This window comes from Podarcis melisellensis (genome assembly GCF_964234715.1).
Source record: "Podarcis melisellensis genome assembly, chromosome: 9".
Classification (NCBI taxonomy): Eukaryota; Metazoa; Chordata; class Lepidosauria; order Squamata; family Lacertidae; genus Podarcis; species Podarcis melisellensis.
Genome location: NC_138541.1, coordinates 24091812 through 24113574, shown reverse-complemented (window position 1 = coordinate 24113574; position 21763 = coordinate 24091812). Strand labels below are relative to the sequence as shown.

Here is a 21763-nt window from a genome sequence, read left to right as displayed (position 1 = left end):
AATAAGTTTGTTTCGGAATAAACAGGGTGTTGGGGGAATTAACTTTTCTTAAAACAGCTTTCAGGATTTACTGCATGTTGAGCCATCATTCTCTTGGCAAATTTTACTATGGAAGGAGAACAAATTTAAAAAGCACACTTTTGTGTGGGTGTACAAGTCAACACACACCACTGAACAACTTTCATCTTAAAAGTGTTTGGAAATATCTGGAGACTAGGACTTTCGAACCCTTACATGCCTATTCTCAAGATGCTATTAGTTGTCAGACTCTTCGCTGGAAGGTCTTGTGCTGATGTTATTTTGCTGAGACAGGGAGTGGGATATTTAACCTTACAATTCATTCAGGATAGAAGAAGGAACCATGCCAAAATGAAGGGCAATTGTAAGACGGCAGTGGTGGTTGCTCTTGAGTAATCAGTCGGGACTCAGACCTGTCTTTTACAGGGTTTATTTTGGCCCAAAACTATTTACAGTGCAGAGCCACAAGTTCATGTCTGCCTCAATCGCTAGCAGAATCCAGGAGTAGTTGTTTCCGGGACCTCCCTCAACATAAGAGCTTCATCACCCCCAGCCTTTTCCTTCTTTCTTTGCGTTTTACACCTCTGCGCAGGGTGGGCGACGGAAGGGGTGTGCTTCCCTCCTGGCTGGCTTGGCCAGGAGCGGTGCTGAGGCTCCCAGCATCCTCCTCTGGTCCTTTCCCTTCTTCCCCACTGGAGGTGTGGCTTTCCTCACCATAGGAAGAGGAACTGCTTCGCAAGAGTTTCAGAGGTTCCCTGTAACCCAACTGCCCCTCTGATTCCCTACCCTGTTCTGATGGCAGTACCCTGACAGCAATGAAGGAAAGTTGCTGAGGATCCAGAAATCTCTGACTAGCCATAACTGGTGTGCCCCATCCTGCTTCAGAATAAGTTGCATGAGGAGGGGAAGAGTCCTTACAAAATGTTGCCGTCAGACATTGCAAACTAGGGTCGCCATATTTCAAACAGTGAAAATCTGGACAGAAAAGTTGTTGATTTGCAAAATAGCAAAAAAATAAATAAAACATTTTTGCTGTTTTTTAGCTATTTTTATGGAAAATTGGCACTGCTGACATGGGGTGCCGTTCGTCTGGATTTTCCTGGACATTTTTACTGATTTCTGCCTGGAACCTGCTAGAGACGGCAGTGTTCCAGATATGTCCGGGAAATTCCGGGTATATGGCAACCTTGTAAGAAGCAACGAGGACAAGAATCTTCTAGGTGTTCATATCAGCAAGGAAATATGACTTAATAAACTTTTGTATACCAGGGATAGCTTGGTTGGTAGAGCATGAGACTCTTAATTTCAGAGTCATGGGTTCAAGCCCTACATTGGGCAAAAGATTCCTACATTGCAGGGGATGGACTAGATAAGCCTTGTGGTCCCAACTCTATGAATCTATAGGTCAGGACCTGATTCACACTGGCCTATAGCTGTGGTTGCCCCTATGTGATGAAATGCTCTTCTCTCTGTGGCAGCCACCAGTTGCTTCAGACAGTGGCGTAGCGTGGGTTGTCAGCACCCGGGGCAAGGCAAGTAATTTGCACCCCCTAACCCGTGGATTTGCGCCCCCTAATCCTAACCCCCAGATGTTGCACCTGGTGCGGCCGGGCCCCCCTGCACCCCCCACGCTACGCCACTGGCTTCAGATATCATGTAAAACTTTCTCCTTTTGCCCAGGCTTTTCCTCATTCGTAAGACTGGACCTTCTTTGATGTGCTTGACTCTCTCGAACTTATTGTTTTATTTGTTTTCACATGCTTTGGTGTGCTTTTAGACTACTGTTCTAGGCTGTATTTTTTGCTTAAATAATATTGTTTGTTTTTAATATTGTATCACTGCTTAGACTTTTCTTTCTTTTCTAACGTTAATCAGAATGTTAGTGCTCTTAAATAAACAAAATAATGAACAAGGGATGTCCTTGGTGGTGAGGCCATTTATCTTGAAGTTCCCTCTGGCTATCAGCAGCCTGAGACCCTCCCTGAAGCCTCTCTCAAGTTACCATTTCAGTCTTGCCCACCGCATTGAAATAAGTGTCACAAGCACACAAAATTCACTTGCACGTACTGATGTTTCTTTCTTCTGTTTGATGATTTGCGGTGCTCATGCTTGGTGGTGTCTTCTCTTTGATGCCAAATAACACAAATGGTTGGTTAATCTCCGGTTCCTTTAAAAAAAGAGAGAAGTTCATCTAATGTTTTGTCTGACAGTCCTCTCAGAATTAATGGGGGGCCGCCAATGGCATTCCACAGCTGTTGTCCCTGTTTACAAATTGTAACACATGAGGACGTTCCCATTGTGGGGCATATGGAGCATGTTCTGGATGTTACGTTTAGCATTCTGCGATGTCTTGTTAAATCTCAATTTTACGGCCTTACCCTGTAAGGCTTTTCTGAACGAGACAGACAAGAGAGACAGGTGTGTCACAGATTCAGCTTGGTGACAAGTTTTCAAATTCAGACGCATTCTTTGAGCCACAAAGTAAAGGAGCAGCTGGTGGCTCAAGGGCCTATCTGATTCTGCTGGAATTTTTGTGGCAGAAAGAATGAGTTGTTTTGTACTGCCTGAGAGCAACACCAGGCACATTTCTGTGGAGATACGATTTGTGTTTGATCTTGTCAGGTGGACTTTAGCCTTCACTAGTGGTCTGGCCATTATCTGTTCAGCTCTAAACAGTGTCTTGTGTTGGGGTTTGAATATTCTCAGCTCCTATTAAGATCAAAACTGTCTGAAAGTGCTGAGTGTGTCTGAATATACAGGCCTCATTATTTATCAAAACGTGACACGAAGGAAGAGAAGACTGTATGGGTCCTGCGATTACATATACAAGATCATTTATGACAGTCATTTTAACACCATTGCTTTCCTTCTAGAAGGAATACTGTCGGTCCAGAGTTGGGATGCAGCTGAGGCAAAGGCAGAAAAGCGTAAAAAAGCCAAATTGTGCTGTTAAAGGCAGATCAGTAGTTGGGTTCTGGAACACAGAGACAAGGATGCAAATGACCAGAAGTAATAATGGTGGAGGAACTGAGGTTGTATTCAACAAAGTCCTACTCAGAGTAGACCCACTGAAATTAATGGATCTAAATTAGCCATGTCCATTACCATCAATGGGTAATAGGACTAGCACTGAATAACACTCTGTTTTTTTCCAGATATCAATGCAAACTGTCCTGATCCACACATCCTGGTCTCTCTCAGAAAGAGCATGATGTACCCCCACCAGAGGAAGTACTACCCTTCCCCTAACACTGTTGAAAGTAGAATAATGTATAATCACCCAATACCAGCATGAACACACAATAAAATCTGGAGGGGTCCATGTGTGTTCATCTGATCAAAAGAAAACATAGTTTTCCAAGCAGTTCTGGTCATGTTTATTTAAATCTAATAAGATGCTTTGAGAATATAGCTTTATCAGTGCTCAGCTATTTCAGTAAGTAGCACAAGAGCAAAATAGGAAAATGCAAACATTTTGTGTATGATCAACCAGATTACTTCATCATATTCCTCTTCTGCTTTGCTTTGCCAAGCTTTCTGATGTCGAGTTCCCATGTAAACACATGTAGCACTACAACTTTTCAAAGGCCCCTTGAGTAATTATCCTAAGATATTTTCAGAGGTAGGCCAAGAGGTTCCATGTGAAATTTCCTGGAGATGTTAAATGGTCATAAAGTAAAATTGAACATAGGTTTGAGGAATGTGCATTGCAATTCAATATGGCAAGCAAAGATCTATACAACAGGGGCAACATTTTAAATCATGGTCTCTTTGCATGGGGAAATAAGAGATCTGGGTATCCCTGCCACCCGAACATTATAAACATCAAATGATGTTCATGTAGTCAAGGTGCCTCGAATTATATAATTTGTAATTATGAGGTAATATTGGGGAAGCATCACAGAAGCACTGATTATTCACATGTTTGAGCTGAAAATGATGTCTTTCAGAGCATAAATTCTATCCAGTGGTGAAGAAAAAAACACACTGATCTGTTTGTTGTTTTGCTTGGAAGAAGTCAGAAATTCATTCATCATTCATTCGTGCCAGGAAATTAAGACTGGCTCAAAACATTTTTTTAAACAGAAAATGACATTCAGGGTGTATGTACACCTCTCTGAGAAGGGCATGTAAGGAATTCCCTTGACAATTTATTCCTCACTCACTGGGCCAGGGATAGGGACTATGTGGCCCTTCAGATGTTTGTTAGACTTCAGCTACCATCATCCTTGACCTTTGGCCATGCTGGCTGGAACTGGCATCTAAGAACATCTGGATGGCCACAAGTTCCCCATCTCTACCTTAGGCTGCCTCATTTGTTGCAACTCCAGATGTTTGAGTTTTGTCCTACTGTCTCTTGGACCTGGCCTCCAATGATCTCTCTTGTAAAGTGAAACAGATGAGTAAAGTTCACACTCTGTCTGCAATCCTATACACACTTGGGAGTGAACCCTACTGAATCCAGGCGTGAGCTACACATACCGTCCTGAACCCCTGGCCTACCTGGCATCAAGTCAGTATGTCATGCTCAAAGTCCAGGGGTTAAGCCACACAAGCAAAGTTCAAATCCAAAGTCCAAAGGTCAGGAAACACAGCTCAGGGTCTATCCAAGTAGCCAAGTCTGAAGTCCTGCAGTCAGGATACAGTCAAACCCAAAACACAGTCCCATAGAGGTACAGGAGCATCCATGACAAGATCCATCAACATGGGCAGTTGAGCAGACAGCGCACCTCAGCTCTGCTTCCCTTTTGTACTTTACATGCTGATTGCAGCATCTGGGCTTGAGGAGACACTTGACCCTCACCTGTCCTGAGCCTAATCCATCTGAGGAATCACACCCCTCCTCCCAGAGCTAGCAAGCCCCACCTGGCCAGCTTGGGAGCTGGGCTGTGGGTCCTTGCCTGTCTCAGCCTCCTGAAGCTCCCTACACCTCAGAGCCTGCCATGTTCATGGAGACAGGGGCCCCTCTGGCTCTGGTGGTGTGTCCTGCTGCTCTGGTTCCTGTGCACTGACCTCCATCCCCTCGCCGTCCTCCATCACCCTGCGAGTACTTCCTCCCCCATCCCCTGCTTGCCTCAGTGTGTCCCAGTCCTGGCTACACCACTTGCTGGGATCCTCTTCCTCCTCTTCCCTGTTGTCCTGCCAGTTTATCACAGTGCCAGAATGGGCTGTACCACATCAGTTTCAAGATGAAGGAAGAGAAAGGAAGTAGGACAATTCCATTGGCTCTGCCTTTGGTCCTCCCTCAGCTGCCATTCCACCAGGCTACCTGAACTGCTTACATCAGTGATGGCCAAACTCGGCCCTTCACCTGCTTTGGGACTACAGTTCCCATCATCCCTGACCACTGGTCCTGTTAGCTAGGGATGATGGAAGTTGTAGTCCCAAAACATCTGGAGGGCCAAGTTTGACTTTTATTAAAAAACTTTCTAACTTTAAGAACTAGTGCTTGAGTTTGCTTTCCCCTCACCTCATCTCCCTTCTCTTTCCCCTTTCCCTTTTGTGTCATATCCTTTAGACTGTAAATTTGTGGGATTGTCTTTTTTTTTTTACTGCGTATATGCTGCTATGGGAGTCTACTTGAGTGAATAATGGTGCCTTGTGCTTGACTAAATAAATAAATAAGAGCATCTTATTATATGAAAACGATCATCTCAGAATCAACCCTAAGCAACTCCTATAATAGTTCAGGATGGTGGGTTTTTCTGAAAACCTACTTTATTTAATGTGATATTTTTAGCATTAAGAAACGAACAATTGCATGCACAAGATGGGGTCTTTTTAAAAAACATGGAAATGAAACAGAGAGTAGGATGAATAAGGTTTTGGTTACAAACCCAAGAGAAAGGACAGGGTCCAAGAGGAAAAATTCCTGCATTGAATTAACACATTTTACAATCACGTTGCCGTCCTTCTCTGCAAGACAAATAAGGAGACTGAAAGAGACACTTGGAATGTAAACCATAACTACATAATTTTCCTTGTCAGCTGATGCACACTGAAATTCTTACAATAACATAATAATACAAAATTAGGGACAGGTTCCCCCCCCCTGTTTTATGAGTGTTTCCCTTTCTGCATATTAAAAAGCCATTGTTTCTTTATTTATCCCTCTCTGTGGAAGATAGGGTTTTCTCCAAAGAAATCTATGTGCCATAATACAACCTTATCCTTCCTTCTTATTTTAGTTGTTTGTAAAGGTTTGGAACTGGAGCCTTTTCTTCTTGTTTTATTAGCAGTGGATGCCTTTCCCACTTCCAAACACTAACAGTATATTTTGGCCACGTGAGATGAAATATTCTGGTTCTTACGGAGCTGTTCATATGTGTGGCTGTCTTCCCTAAAGCTCCCCTTTTCCTCCCTTCCTAAGAGCAGCAGCTGTGACCCATGCAGTCGCCCAGTGGATGAAAGGACAATAAAACTCTGAAGCGACATAGTTGCTTGGTAACCACCTGCCAGGAAGCACAAGAATGGAACATATACAGTGCCCTGGAGACTGAGGGCATCACGTAGACAAATGGGTGCCATGCAGTTGGCCTGAGGATCAGGAGTGTTGAGCATGAATATATCCTACAAGGCAGTCTCACGCTATATGCACTGAACATAGCAGCACCTCAACTGCATCATATTATAGCCACAGCAAGGATTATTTCTTAACTATGACAACAGTCTTGGACAACTTTACCATATAAGTGCACAGAAAAATATCTAGGATTGGAAAAGAGATGACAGAATGGAAAAGCACATGTAATTTAGCCAAGCATTTCTATTTAAATACAATTAAAATAGTTAATCTTGTTTAAATTTCGAGACATTTGCATTCTTTGCTGTGGGTCAAGGCTATGGGCTTTGGACGCGCATCAGAATCCCAGATTAGGTTAGCCACGGTTTGTGCTCAGAGTAAAAACAAAATAGCAGGCATGGCTGCATTTGAAGTAAGCAGAGCTGCAATTTTGGGAGCTGCTTTCCCAGATGTTGAGTCACAAATGCCAGCCATCTTGAAGTAGATGATCTTGTGTAACTTAAGGCTTTCCCCATGAGATTATGTCCGCGTTGGCCTGTGACTTTAAAAGAGATCACTTTCATCTGGATTTTGTCGGCCTCTCCCAACTTTGGAGCAAACCTGGAATCAGGACAGGACTGAAAGACTGATCTCTGATATAATTTTCTTTTACACAGATACCCAATGGAAAGCATTTGCATGTTTAATAGCCTGTGTGGAACTGATATGTATTTATGGTCCCATTACTACATGTTGAAATTAGAGTGTCATGCATTTACAGAAGACTGTCCTCTACCTGAATGGCTGTTTGAAGGAGTCCTTTACAGTGGTACCTCGGGTTACAGATGCTTCAGGTTACAGACTCTTCAGGTTACAGATTTCGCTAACCCAGAAATAGTACCTCAGGTTAAGAACTTTGCTTCAGGATGAGAACAGAAATCGCACGGTGGCGACGCAGCGGCAGCGGGAGGCCCCATTAGCTAAAGTGGTACCTCAGGTTAAGAACAGTTTCAGGTTAAGAACGGACCTCCAGAACAAATTAAGTTCTTAATCCGAGGTACCACTGTATATGACAGACTGCCCAGTCCAAGTCCATTTTGAAAGTAAACCTTAGGACATCTAGCTATACGACTGTGGATTGAATTGGTTTGCATGCATGCTATGCTGAGGGAAGAATGGGTGGACTTTGAAAAATCTGTACTTTGAAAATCTGTACTTCCAAACAAGTGTGGAAACCTGATCTGCCTCCATGAGTTGTATCTGCACACACATAACCAGCTCAGCCCTTGGAACTAAAAGCTAAAAATCAGCCTAGGCTGGCCAGTAAAAATCACGCATGCCACAGCTTGGAAGTGTCATGTGCATTGACCCATGTTAGCAACGGATCAGAATGTCAGCTACAATTGTCAGAGTGGTGTCTCTGAAATAATGGCACAAGCATCATGTTCTTTTGTGGGTCCTTTGATGATGCCTGTACAAAATATATGCTGGTGGAATGTGCTCCGTGAGAGTATATGGTTGCTCTACAGCATTGACGTGTCTTCTTCTCCCCGGATCACCTTTCCGGATGCAAAAAGTGTAGCTGTTCTGCTGTTCGTGCTAGGATAGGCAGGCTACTGGTATTTTGACTATTCCTGCAGCTGAGGATGTGATGAGTGAGCTGTCACGTTTTGAGGAGGAGGGGATTTAAAGGAGAGGACTGGAGAGAGCAGGAAGCCCTTAAAGAATTAGCCCATGCTAAACCTTTCCTCGCACGGAGCACTGTGCGTCTCCTCTCCTTTAACACATTTTAGCTGTGCACTTTCCAGTTTAGAATTCAGCTGCATGGGAATGGCAAAGCAGGGGAGATTATTTGTTTTCAGGAGGATAACAGCCCACCTTCTACACAGATTATGATTTGGATTTCAGTCCTGAAGCTACCGCTTGTCACCGATGATATTTTCATGTTTCCCTTCTGTGGGCAACATAAAGATGATGGTGGTGCATGATTTGTATCAGTAGACATGCAGTGATTCAGGTGCCTTGGGAAAATGTGGTGGTTCAGTTTTGACCCATCGTAGCCTCCACTTTGATGTCTTCTTCTGTCATAGGGTAATCGTGACCTTTATAACCAAGATCATACTGCCCTTAATCTCTGAAAAGAGATATTAATTTCATCTATGTCCTGTCTTTTTCCTTACGCTGACAATAAAAGGGATATTGAAAACCTGGGCTATATGATATGGACATGTTGACTTCACTGCAGCGTCAACACTGCCATTTCTGTGTGTGGGTCACTGATGTCAATGCTGCCTCTTTGCTTGTTAGTTCACCTTTCATTGGTCATACTGTGGGGTACATTTCTCAAGCTCCACAAACTGAATGTATCTCCCTTTCCTGGGAATAGATATATTTCCAAACTACACAAAATAACTAACGATCTTATTTTGTCATGACCCACTCTATATTTTTCAGAAGGGATAATGTATTCTCTTTTTATTGCTTCTTCCTTTTATTGCCAACAGTTAGTAGGCTGCAAGAAGAGGGGAGCAAGTGACCACTTTCTTATCTGTAACGTTCAGTTGAAGAACAAATAATTTTGGCCAACAACTCGTGGAGCAGACAATGGAAAATAATTGTGGGAATTAAAAACGTATTGTTTACACAATTCAGGGCTAACCAGGCATGTTATGTAAGAAACATGAATTATGATTATATCTTGCAGTAATCATGAAGTGAAAATGTGAATATTATAAAAGCTGAGAAATACTGTACTCAAGTCAAGCGCTGAGATGTATTGCATTTGGTTTTAGGTGGATTCCAGCAATATAACTGAAGAGCCTCAAGAGCAATAGTTTGATTTGATACGTAGCAATGATTAATTTTCTCTCAGTCTTTCCCTTTTTCTTATGTTATTTTCAATTTGTCTTTCATTTTGCTTTTACAGGTCAATTGTTGACATAGTCTTAGGCTTATATCAAATAGTGTCCATCCACCAAAAGGATCAGACATTGAAACAGCTTCCCCCTTCCTGCCTATTTCCCCAAATTTTCCTTGGGAGACTGAAGGAGCTTGACACTATCTCACAAAGACCCTGCTCCACTGAACTGAAATTTCAGCCTTCACGACATAGGAAACCGGCCAAGTAAACAGCCATTTTTGTGGAGGAGGGTCAAGATATTAACTGATATGCATGAAATTTCATATATAGCTATATAATCCCTAGTGTAGTAAGATAAGACCTTTGGAGCAGGCATTAAAAAAAAAAGTTTTTTTTAATGAACCACCCTAGTAGGGCAGTAATTGTTCCTTGATAATTTGTCACCCCCTCTGTGATGGCACCAGGGGCAGACCGCCCCCTGCCCCTGCCTCCTACGCCCCTGCCCCCCCCCCAACTCACAACTATAGTCACTTTTTAAATAGCTGAACCGGCCACTGAGCTAGCAAGATAAGCACAGCCTTGCATGTATTGTCAATGTCAGGACCTGGGACCCACTATTGGGACCCATGTCTGGGCTGCTTTCCTCAGCAATTGTAGTGCTTTTGCAAGTTATAGGATTTCTGGCCATCAGGTTACCTTCTCTAGGCCTTGATTTCACACATTAGGAGCAGCCATTTGCCCTCCTCCAGTTTCCCCTTCCTATGTGTTTATTGAAGTCAACCTTCACAAAATGGATGCATTGACACTGTTGCGAAAATTATTCCTAAATGTGGAATTTTTTGCTGCTCTTGGCCTCTAGGTCTTGACCTTCACTCCCAATTGGTGTCTAATTGTCTTCTCCCTAGCATTAGGCTGGAGCTACATGCAAATGTCCCCTCCCCACAGTGTGGAGAATGGTTGATAAAAACCTCCATAAAGGAAGGATCTTCAACTGATCTCTGCTAATTCACATCAGCTGTGCATCAGATCTCTCTCTCTCTCTCTCTCTCTCTCTCTCTCTCTCTCTCTCTCTCTCTCTCTCTCTTGTGTTAAGGAAAGAATTATGCTGGGGCAGGAATTGCAAGGTCAGCTACCACAGCTATCTGCAAAGACGCCAGAAAATTGTCATGTGCTGCCAAAAATGTTTTCTACCTCAGTATGCTGTAAATCTGACACAGGAAGGTTGCATGCACTTTTGCAGACAGGGGATAGTCATTTATTTCCCCATTTAACATGCTTTATTGAGTTTAGAATCAAATAAAGAGGCTATATTGCAAGAAAAGCGTGCTTTAGAGTTAATGAGTTCTGTCAGTTTATGAAGTCTGAGGACCTTCCTCACTATGAATTGGCCTGTTTTCTTGGTCTATCATTCAAATGGGCAACGGTATCTGGAAGGAGGGAAACACTCTTTGGGGCATTTTGTTTTTCTTAAGTAGAGATCCATCTTCCACGGATTCCACCAAGAATGATAAAATTTGGAGCAGTGCTACACTGCTATATAGGAGGGTGAAAAGATGGATACCCTTTAGAATTATTATTTTATAAGTGCCCTAGTAATAAGACAGCAAAAGCATAGATAGCTGTGGTATGGTGTTGATCCATAGAATTTTAGTAATGTAAATATCTGGAGCAAGCCTTCCTCATCATCTTACTACTTACTACATCTTACTACTTTGGATATGGAGCATTCACTTGCCACTCAGAATTAGCAGAGGGCTACTTCAGCTGTGGGACCCGGGTGGTGGGCTTGCCGATTGGAAGGTCAGCGGTTTGAATCCCTGCGACGGGGTGAGCTCCCATTGCTCAGTCCCTGCTCCTGCCAACCTAGCAGTTTGAAAGCATGTCAGAGCGCAAGTAGATAAATAGAGAAGGTAAACGGCATTTCCGTGCGCTGCTCTGGTTCACCAGAAGCAGCTTAGTCATGCTGGCCACATGACCCAGAAGCTGTACGCCAGCTTCCTCGGCCAATAAAGCGAGATGAGCACTGCAACCCCAGAGTCGTCCGTGACTAGACCTAGTGGTCAGGGTCCCTTTACCTTTATACTTCAGCTGTGACTTTCTTCCAATATGGATTTTTAATACCTTTTTCAGAAATAAGGGAGTGACCATACACACGTTGCATTCACCCCTGGCACATACATTAGGGGAAGCTGATATCTTTCTCAGTTAATATAAATCAGGATCCATTCACACATTCTGCTGTGAACTACTGTCTGCACCTGGACAGAGGCCCCCATTAAAGCCCCTGTTTTGTTCATTTGCGGAAGTGGTGAGGTTTTGCCTAAAAGAAGGTGTGTGGGGTGTGTTTTTTTAAGATGGTGTGACTGTGTGTGGTAAAAGGCATTCTTTACAATTTCTCAGTTCCCTGAAAGAATTGCATCAATAAGCAAAGGGTTTATTCATAGAAATCAGAGCATGTAGTCAATTGCAAAAACTCTTCCACCCCCATTCCCCCTTCTGTGGTTCAGCACGGTTAGAAAGGAAACATAAAAGGACCAGGTCTACAGAGAATTTCTATGTGGTAGGTTGCTAATTCACAGATGATGTGGAGTTTTATGGATTAAGATGCAATTAACCCCAACAGCTGGATTTGCCTTACAGTTAAGTGCTTGGAGGTATAATCCACAAGTGTAAATAAGAAGTTTGGAAATTCAGATTTCCACTAGGCAATGCAGAGATCATGTTCGTAGTTTGTAGCTGGAAGCCAATTCATTTGGGTGCCTTCAAACCTAGCAGTTGTGACAATCATAGGTGCTTAATCTATAGGGATGGGATGAAAGAAGTTAACACCAATAAATTCACCTGCATTCATGGCACATTGCTATACCTGACATGGCCATTTAGTGTATTGTATTATTTCAGCATTCCTCTCCCTTTCCCCGTAACCTTCCACCAAGGTGCTCATTAGCTTAGAGAGCAAAAGCAATACATTATTATTTCAAATATTCTTGCCAACTTTTGTATATTATTGCAACAGTAAACAGCACTGTATTGAAACAGTTGATCTTTCATAGGTCACTACTTATAACAAACATGCAAGGAACATCCCCTCCTCCCCGCTGCCACTGAATCCATTTCCAATAACACATCATCGGGGAAGCAAATTTTGAAACGAATATAAGAATGCTTAATATTAGAAGTGTAGTATTATGTATCTGGGCAACGCAGCCTATATTTTTTTCCACGGCCACTATGAAAGTTCTTCTGAATATCAGTTGCTGGAAACCACAGGAGGGAAGAGACCTCTTCTGCTTGAATCCTGCTTGCTGGTTTTCCACAGTTCAGCCACTGTGAGAACAGGATGCTGGACTTGATGGGCCATTGGCTTGGTCCAGCGGACTCTTCTTGTATTATTTGGAGTACCAGCAACTTATATGAAAGTCTATTAAGAACAATAGAACCAAAATGATTGATGATGTTATTGTATTATTTGTTTATTTATTGCAATTGTCTCCTGCCTTTCCTCCGTGGAGCTCAGTGTGGTGTACTTTGTTCTTCCTCTTCCCATTTTATCTTCACAACAACCCTGTGAGGGAGGTTAGGCTGAGATACAGTGATTGGCCAAAGGTCTTCCAGTGAGCTTCATGGCTGAGCAGGCATTTGAACCATTGCCTCTCGGGTCTTAGTCCAACGCTCTAGTCACTACATCACTCTGGCTCTACATAACAGAACACCATAAGTGTACCTGTCGCTTTACATGAGCTAAAATTCAACATGGGGAAACAGAGAGGAAAGTGGGGATGGGCAGGAGGGGAGGTAAATGAAGGAAGGGGTGAATAGGCTTAGATATAACAGGGCATGGGGAAAATACATGCCTTGTTTATCTCAGGTGCATTTAATGTGTACTGAAAAATACACAGGGCACGTTCACCCGAAGCTCTGCAAATGAATAAGCAAGAGCATCCACCAAATCTGCCTGAACAGAAAGCAAGTGAACAAGAAGGCAAAATCCCCTACTACTTGATTTCCTTTTTCTCCCCAACGAGCTGTGCAAAAACCACAAAGAAATACAAAGTTTCTTATTGTATAAAAGCTGTTTCTAGCATCTACTAAAAAAAAGAAGTCGTCTAATTTCATTCTAAGCATATGGTTGGCTATTCCAGGGGGTAAACTTCCTAAAAATTACTTCCAGAAGAGACACTCACATAACAAAATCACATCGTACAGATGATGAAACCTTGGCAGAAAGACATTTCAGCACTGCTGCCAGAGAGAGGAGTTTCCAACCATGTAGGCAAATTCACTTCCCCAGTGATGATTGATACTACCATTATGCCTTCTTCTTGGTAACTTTTCAGTATCTGTTATGTTCCATCAGCCTAACCATTCTCACTGCTTATCTTTTTAGCTAAAGAGCAGAGTGAAGATGCTTTCGTTTAAACCAGTCAATAGATTGTTTACAATGGCTGTGCCTTCTGCTTTCTTAGGCTAATGTCTGGGCCAGTCGGGCAGCTGCTTGAGATTTTTGAGCATGCCAGCTCCCCCGCCTGTCATGTGCAGCCACTGCCACACGCAGAACTGAGCTTTTTGCACATAACCGCTACTGTCATTTCTCTGATTATTTGCAGATGCAGGCAAAACCTTGATTCTGCACGGGGCAGCAGTCACACATGACTGGATAGCAATGGGCAGGGAGTCAACCTGCAGAGCAATTTCAAAGCGTCACCACGTACCTAGTGGACATGTGAGAAGACCCAAGGTTTTAATCAGATATGACTGGTAACAATTAGATGTGCTCTGCAGATGTGAGGGAACTGTGCAGTGTTGTCCTTTGTACAGTACCATCAATGTGCACGGCGCTTTACAATGCTGGTGGGCAAATTGAAGGCTGCATTCCTTCAGGGGAAATGTTTGGGATTCACCTACCAGTGATGGGTAGGGCCAGCACTGGCGGTGATTAGGAGCAAAGCCAAAAGATGCGGACAAAGCTAAAAAGAAACCTCTTATACCTCATCCCACGTCATTCATTTTCTCCCTCCCTCTCCCTCCCTCCCTTCTCTCATCCATCAGAAGAGGATAGGTCCCAACCATGAGAGACCTGTAATATAAAATATGATTTATATTATATCATTTTGTTTGAGTCGTTCATGTTTTATTCATCTGATCACTGTACTTGCCAATGATTCCTAGCTCTCAAACAGCATTCAGTGGCATTTTCTTTCTTTTCTTTTCTTTTTCTGGAAGCTACTAAATGATGTTGTACAATTCTATATGCCCTTCACGTGGAAGTCATGGCCGGATAATCTGTTCCAGTGCAATATTATCACCCATTCTCCTGCTGTAACATTATATAAATCTGAGTGCAAAACCTTGTAATTCCCCAAGCTCATCATACAGGGAGCCTAATATGAAGTGTTTGATCAGATGCACATGGGGGCATTCACATGTCCCAAATGCCCACACATAATCTTGGTCTCGTGAGGCAATGGAGACAGCTTTCAAAGCTCATGTTCATGTGTTCCAGCATTATTTTAGAAGGCTGGAGACCAGAAAGATCAGCTCAATTGTGGGATCATTAGCACCAAGGAATGCCTTGGAGACCTGTGACATCACAGGTATTCCTTCTCCGCATCTGACCATTTCTGTTCTGTGTTGCAAATGTCCTCTTTCATAAGGTGAGTCAAGTGAAGGTCTTAGCCTGCAAAATACAAGTGAAGGCCTTTGTCTATGAAAGATACAATGTATTGCAGTCTACACCCTCTCACAAACAAAAGCAGGCTACAGATAACTCTTTATCTTCGCCTTCCTGTTTCCACAAACCAGAACCTAGAAGCAATTTCAGTAAAAGCTAAGTTCTTGTATCAAAGAACAGAAAATGTAAGATCATATTGCTGAGACACAGTGCCAAGAGTCTGGTAACTCTGTACAAAGAACCTCCATCCCAACAAATACGAACCACCCTGGCCACATTAAAGTAGGGAGGAAGCAACAGAAAATGAATAAGAATTTTAGAGGGAGGGACTAGGCCAGGTAAACATACTTGCTCTCTGCAATCAGGACCAAATCTAGTTTACGCTTGAAAACATTCCCTAAAAAATAAACATAACTGCTAGAGCTGTTCCAAGCAGGCGCATAAATGCGACCGGATTATTATCTTAGATGTCATATTTATCCCCTGCTTTTCTATTGAAATAACACACAAAGCAGCTTACAGTACAAAGCAACAGAAATATAATATAATAATAGAAAATATTAACAACGACAACAACAACAATTATATTATTCATACGCCTCCCATCTGGGTGGTTTTCCCTGGTTTGAAACTACATTTTCAATATAATATCAATAAATTTAATGCGGGTCTATCATCTTTTTTGGTATTGTGTTATGCATTTTGTGTATGTTTGTGTGTGTTTATGTCAGCAGAACAAGATAAGGCTCCTTTTTAGCATGAGGGTAGCATTATGGAATTATTCTACGGCTTGGGTTGTGATTGAACTGTAGTTTTCTTACAGTCTTTCATATAGAATTCCAACATGTTGAGATTGACTGTAACATTCCAGCAAGTGGCAGGCAGGGAAGCCTACAGTGATATCTCCCCCCCATCACCACTAATCTCATCAAACTAGGTGAAGTAAGTGGGGAAGAAATTGCAGGCAGGCTACAGTGGTGTGTGGGTGGAGGCTAGAGGAATTGTATCAGACACCATTGTGCCCCTGGATATAATTGCAAGTATGACCAGGTCTGAATTGGGGTTAGAATTAACCAAGCAATTTTCAGATGTAAAATAATAACCATAACTTGGTTTGTTGAGCCCAGTTTTAAATTAGCATTGGGGATGAGGTTGCTCAATGTTAGCTGACACACCAAAGTACTTGGTGGGCAGGCAGGAGAACTGACAGGACCTGAGGAGAGTCTGGTTTGAATCAAATGTTCCTGGGATTACGATTTTAAAAAATGATGAAAATTTAAATGGGAAGAGCATAGAACTCGGCAATAAGAATGCAAAGACATAGAATAGCAATTCAGAGAGGCTGAATTATTACAGGCCAAAAATAAAGAGCCAAAGACACTGTATGTAAATGTTTATATGCTAATGATGGAAGCCTCTAAGCTGAGATGGATAAACTGGAGTTCTTGGTGTTAAGAGGATAAAGTTGATATAATGGACATAACTGAAATCTAGTGGGATGCACTTTCCCCTTTTGCTCCAACTAGTCAGTATAACTACATGTGACTAGAGCTTGATTGGGATGAAATTTTGTTGAGCGGTGCTAGTAAGGCAATGAAGCTGCCAGTACAGAGAAACATGGGAGCATTGCTGTAATTGGTACAATGAAGGACTTAATTTTCCCTCAGTGACATGAATACAGATCCGAATCTGATTGGCTATGTGATGCCAGGACATCATTGCATTTATTATGTGATTGCCGATTGGCTTGGATTACATAGTGGAGAAATGTTCAAAGTAAAAAGAATGGCATCAAAGCAGCTGTAACAGCACTGCAAGAAAGCCATCGCTGCAACAGGTGCAAAAAGTGGGAAACAGTTTTAGGTCTTCATCACTTTTTGAGTTCAGCATGCTAACTTGTGTATCAAAAACCCAACCTATTAAAATTGTCGCAACACAGACTGTTGTTATTATTGTTGTTGACATTCATCTGTCTCGAGAGACAATGGAGTGTGCCTCTAGGGGTGAAGTCAAACCGCTGCCTTAGCAGCACAGAAGTGACCTCTCTAGGATGCAAGTCTGGCAGTGTGTATGAAGGTCCTGGGCTACCCAGACGACAAGACATCTTGGCCTCACAGAGCAATACATTTGGCATGAGCTTGGCTGCAGGAGTTGTCAGAAAAAGGCGTAAAAGGTGCCATCCAAGCAACTTAGGGACTCCACTCTGGATTTCTGTAGGATTTACGCCTTAGCCTTTTCTTCTCCTGAAGATTTCCCTCAAGACAGGGAAGGTTTAGGATTTAGAACTTTTACTTCAATGAGCAATTGCTTTAATTGGAATGGTGATATGAAGGAAGAGGGTTGTGTGTGCATAAATATTTACAAAGTGAGTATCATACATTTAAATCCATTGGGACAAAAATGGTCTATGAATGATGTTTTTCACATATAACATAAGAAGATAGAAATCATTTCCATTACCTAAGTCACCCTGTCAAAAACATGTTTTGGCTACCTCTGTAGGAAAACATAGCAATATATATGAATTGTCTTGCTGGATAAGAACCAAACATCAATTTATTATTTTATAGTCGTCTCCTAAGGCTTCCTCCATAGAGATGTTGTGTTGTGTCCCTTCCCGTTCATTTTAGTTGCTCTTTTATGTGTTTATTTTTGCTATATTGTATATTTTAGAATTGCAATAATTACCAAATCCCCAACAGATAATTAAGAACACTTATGTCCATTTATTTCAATAACATAGAAATGTGACCAGTATTCTGAATGTGGTTATACTCTACAAATTGTACACTTACGATACTTTATTATCCTTACTGCTCTATTTGCAAGAGTGAAGATTAATGGCAAATAATGCATGTTTAATTTAAACAACCTCTTTCTTACCTTATGGTGGTAGTCACAAGGGCAGCAACTAGCAACCAAGCACCTGTTCTAAAGAACTGTACAATGCTGACACTAAATACATTTTGTGCCTGTTCTTTGCTATTATTTACTGTGCATATGTTTCACTGCATAAGTAACTGAGCCATGTGTTACTGCTTAGTATATCTATTTAAACAATGAGAGTCCAAAGTAAATTTTTCTTACTTTATATGGGTGACTAAGCTGCACTCAGAGTAGACCCACTGGAATTAATGGATGGGTTATTTAAGTCTACTGATTCTGGTAAGTCTACTCTGAGTATGACTCATTCTGGATATCACCCTGTATTACTCTAAATTTTGTTCCAAATGACAGACTGTCCAAATTCATGTTTGAGTCTCCAAGCAAATGCATGACAGATATTAAACTGCTAAAATGCCTCATACCTTTATATGTGCATATGAACAATGAATGCCATGCAAAAAGATGATGAGGTTTTCGGTAAGAAAAACAAAAACAACTGAATTTGAACAAAGATGTTATTTTGATTGCAAACTTTTATCTTCATTTAGTCTAGCTGCACTTAAGGTTTTACTAAGTGATTTCATCAGGCGGGATAAAGGAAATTCTATAAAATATATTAAAAACCAGATGGATAATCTAATAGGTTAACTGAAATAGCTGCAATTTGCAGGCTGTGGCGCTATTGAAATGGTAGATGACTCTGTACTCATGTGACCCTGTTGTTTCTGCCATTAATATTACAGGCAAAACAACCCTGGTAAGGAGGAGGAGGAAATTCAGTGATGGAGAAACTGCCACTTCCTGTTAACTTGTGCCACCCAGGTGAGAATGTAAGGGAAAGCAGCAGCTGCTCCTTTTTGGGATTTTCTTCATTGTTGTTTTTCATAATTCCTTGCCCTTTAACCTCAATGGAAATAAAACAAACTATGCCAGTTCCAGTAGTTTGCAGCCAGTTTGGGGTGTGTCTGTCTGTCAGAGGACCATGTAGATCTGTAGACCTTTGGTCCCCTGACAGGCAGACAAATCATGTAGATCTGTAGACATGCCCTTGGAACTTTCCATTTTGGCCTCTAATGTGGCAGGATTTCTACCTGAGGAACAGTGATGGCAGGTCTTCCTCTCCATGGACAGAGTGGGAGGTATGTAAGTGGAAAAGGTGGTCCATCAGAGGTGACCTGGTGTGGCAGTGGCAAGCTCTGCCACCACCAGCATTCTGTGGGCAGAATCATTGCCACTATTGGAGGCCAAAACAGAGAATTCTAGGGGTGTGTCAAGGGGTGCCACAGGTCTGCAGGATCTTAAGCTTCCCTGTTTCCCTGACATGTTCCCAAGCTGCTTCCAAACCTAAGTGGTGGTTACTCTGCCAAAGAATCCCTGCCACCATTCAGGATTGCTGTTCATCATTTTAAAAAGAAAATATCCTGCTTTCCTGTCCGTTTAGAAAGGAGATGGCTAGATCTGCTGCAAACAAATGTGTCAATCGATGCAGTTATTGTGCACAAAAGCTAGCACCTGAAAGACCACATCTATATCACTCTTCAGCCTGTAAGTTTTGCAGAGAAGTCTGCTGTTCTTTTCTCCATTGCCTAGGAAAGGAACAATATATTGTGCTAGGGCTGGTCCAAAACGTTTTGCTGTCAGAGATGGCGTAGCAGCTGATGCCCACACTCCAAGTCATGGTGAATATTCCCAAGGCCAGTCAAGCTACTTTGGCACCTGGGAAATAAAATCCCACTTGTGCCTGGCAGTAAACCTACATCAATAACAGATTAAATAACTAATAGTTTGCTGCCATCTCATCACATCCAAAATCTGCTCCCGAGGCTGCCTCCCCATTCTGCGTAATGCTAGGACAGACCCTGATCATCATGAGTTATTCTGGTATCTCAGGCACATCTTTTTGGACGTTTTTATGGATGTGCAACTGCGATTAGGGACTATGGATAAGAGGCACAATTTAGTCTTTAAAATACTGCCCTGGTGAGCACAACTTGTTCAATGAAATGCTAATGTAACATTTATAAATGATACTATAATGTAACTCCATGAATATACATGCATGTAGTTGCTTCCAGGTAGAGGCACCTGCCTATGACTGTTCACTCCTTCGTAAGGCTGTTAGGGAACCTAAGCCAGGTTCATTCTAGGACATGTGGAGCATGCACAAATCCTGTCCAGTATGGTTCCCTTTTTCAAAAGTAGACATGGGATCCCAGTCAGGCTGTGCAGTTTAAGAGCTGTGCGGTTTCATTCTGTTTGCGGTCTACAAAACTGTTCCCTCACTGTTCTTGCATGCTAATTAATTTTTATTTTTGCTTTAGATGTTGAAAATTAGCATTAAAATGCTATAAATAATACAGTCTGTTAGAAAGCTTGGCTTTTCTGGTATTTTATCCTCTCATTTCCTATTAATATTACATTAACCTGTCAGGGTCCCCCCCTCCACTTCATTTTAGACTTCCCACAACAAATATGGTGTCTGATGATGACTTCTCAGATGCTATAGACTAGCTGTATACAGCTACAGTCCATAAGGCAAATCTATCCAGCTGCAATGTTCAACACTCATATTAAAACAAATGGCAAAATATTAGGTGCAAAAGATTGTCAACATATCTAACTCACCGGTGGCTCCCAATTCTCTTTTAGAATGGATTTAACAGATGAATCTTCTTATCCATTCATTCATTTGCAGAATCATAATCCACTTCCCAGAGAAAAACTACTGAGGCAGTGTGCAATAAGATAAAGCACAAAAGTTTACAAACTCAGTAAATTAAAAGCAATAAAAATACTTCTACAATTCTACAACTAGTGTTCCATAAAATGATTGGGATCCACATCTTAAATAAAAAATATATTCAGTAGCCTTCACAATGCTTTCCTCCCAAGATCACAGGCAGCATACTTTTGAATACTAGCTGCTGGGAATCGTGGGTTGGGATAGTGCTGTTGCAACCAGGTTTGGCTTGCATGGTTCTCATGGGCAGCCATTTGGTCGGTGCAGGAACAAGATGCTGGACTAGATCAGCCTACGGCTCTTATCTTCTTACTGGCCATCCAATATTAAGATGGCAGGCATTTGTCTAATTTCAGTTGGTAACTGATTCCAGAGGACTAAAGCCGCAACACTAAAAGCCCCGATGTCTAGAAAATGTAAGCACACCCAATCTGTTCAGTGCTACCCAGTTATGTGTGTATCTGGAAAGTATGTCTGTGTAGATGCTGCTAAACCTATTTAGTTAATTTCTACACAAGCATGAAATATACAATGCATTTGAGCAATTATTTATTTATTTATTTATTACATCTATATTCTACCTTGCCTTTGAGGAGCTCAATGAATGACTTCTCCACTCTTCCCCTATTTTATACTGCCAACAACTTGTGAAGGTTAGGCTTAGAGGCAGTGACTGGGCCAGGGCCACTCAGGAAGTATTATGGCTGGTGTGGGATTTGAAACCTGGTCTCCCAGATCCTATTTTGGCACTCTTAATCGCTGCAGTACAGTGATCCTAAATAAGACAATTGGTTATCACGATCCTAAAATGATGAACCAGTTGTAGACTATCATCCTATCTTTAGCACAAACCAGCACAGCGTCACTGGTCATGACCTAGCTGCTTTAATACTCCATTCTTCTTATTTCTTAGCATGGTACTTTGCACAGCATCAGGCTCAGGCAGAACCATACACCATACATTTAAAGCACATTCAACACATATGGCTTCCCTCAAGGAATCCTGGACACTGCAGTTGGTTAAAGAGGCTGGGAACTCTGCCTACAATTCCCGGGGGGGGGGGAGCCATGCACTTTAAATGCATG

The 21763-nt window shown here is 42.0% G+C and overlaps 1 long non-coding RNA gene across 1 annotated transcript; it reads right to left on the bottom strand.

Annotated features, from left to right (window-relative positions):
• Positions 1–2070: 2070 nt before the first annotated feature.
• Positions 2071–6465, bottom strand: LOC309377838. The gene is made up of 5 exons (XR_014171713.1): positions 6330–6465; positions 5856–5934; positions 4522–4647; positions 3517–3669; positions 2071–2185 (listed from the first exon to the last, which is right to left on the bottom strand). It is a non-coding gene; the product is annotated as an uncharacterized lncRNA (long non-coding RNA).
• Between the last annotated feature and the right edge of the window lie 15298 nt (positions 6466–21763).